The sequence below is a fragment of the Cucurbita moschata genome, unplaced genomic scaffold, assembly GCF_002738365.1.
Source record: "Cucurbita moschata cultivar Rifu unplaced genomic scaffold, Cmos_1.0 Cmo_Scf00021, whole genome shotgun sequence".
NCBI classification, from domain to species: domain Eukaryota; kingdom Viridiplantae; phylum Streptophyta; class Magnoliopsida; order Cucurbitales; family Cucurbitaceae; genus Cucurbita; species Cucurbita moschata.
In genome coordinates this window covers 1,733,643-1,734,679 of record NW_019268537.1, presented here as the reverse complement: position 1 = coordinate 1,734,679, position 1,037 = coordinate 1,733,643, and the positions used below count along the sequence as shown (strand labels likewise).

Genomic DNA, 1,037 nt, shown 5'->3' with positions numbered 1-1,037 from the left:
AAAAAAAAAAAAAAAAAAAAAAAAAAAAAAAAAAAAAAAAAAGAAGGAAGGATAAAAGGAAATCTATCGTGTTTAATCAAGGCATTTGATACTTCGGTTTCATCCGCCCTAGAAATGAAGAACGACAAGGAAACCAATTTTGCATAACAAGAAATTCGCAGAAAAAACACAGAGAATCAGAACGCCATAAATATATATGTGTATATAGAACATCAAAAGTACCTTTTCAATGAGAAATTTGGCAGCGATTACAATGAATAGCTAGTGCAGTGGAATTGTGAAGGGCTCCGACGAAGTGGGAACCAGAGAGCAGGAAGCAGGAAGAGGGAGCCGTCGCAGAGAGAGAACCAGAGGCTTTTTTAGGGAACTTACGAAATTGGTTCGATTTGGTTTAACAGATTATCCGAACCGACCGACTCGGTTCGGTTTATTCATTTTCAGCACACCGCCGCTAATTGACAGAGATGGTAAAAAAAAACAGTTGATATTAAGTTAAAATTAATAAAAATCCTAAAACTTTGTGCATTATTAAAAAAAAAAACCCTTAATAATACATATTTTATTAGATATGCACAAAATCAAAATATTTTACGCATTTAATTAAATTGAAAATTAAAAGTTATCTATTAATTTTTTTGAAATTGTTTTTTAAAGAATATATATATATATATATATATATAATACCTTAATAATACATATATTATTAGAAATACACAAAATGTTTTACACTTTTAATTATATTGAAAAATGAAAAGTTAGCAATTAAGTTTTTTTAATTATTTTTTTAAAAGAATAAACATTAAATTTAGGAAAAGGATTCATATAATAGTAAATTTCATTGATGAGTGACAGGTTTCTTGAATACATGTATTAATTGCAGACCATATTATAAAGACTCCAAAGATATAAGAATATCATCATCTCTTTCTTCTTCTTTCCCTTCCAGCTTTCTTTTGGGGTTGATGCAGGGTGGGTGGGATTACCTCATATTTTCTTCCACTAAATTGTTTTTTTTTTTTTTTTTTTTTTAACTTTTT

At 28.2% G+C, this 1,037-nt stretch overlaps 2 protein-coding genes across 3 annotated transcripts in view; both read right to left on the bottom strand.

Moving 5' to 3' along the window:
- Positions 1-372, bottom strand: part of LOC111458924 (mitochondrial arginine transporter BAC2) — a 4,582-nt gene extending 4,210 nt beyond the window's left edge. The window contains exon 1 of the mRNA XM_023101797.1: positions 223-372. The gene's annotated coding sequence lies outside the window, so the exon portion shown is untranslated. The remainder of the gene's footprint in view (positions 1-222) is intronic.
- A 445-nt stretch (positions 373-817) lies between these two features.
- The window catches only part of LOC111458923 (3-phosphoinositide-dependent protein kinase 1-like), a 4,962-nt gene continuing 4,742 nt past the window's right edge, over positions 818-1,037 (bottom strand). The window contains exon 12 of one of the 2 annotated variants that reach the window (XR_002713203.1): positions 818-1,003. The gene's annotated coding sequence lies outside the window, so the exon portion shown is untranslated. Of the gene's footprint in view, positions 1,032-1,037 lie in introns of both variants that reach the window. The other variant, XM_023101796.1, reaches the window with a different exon arrangement.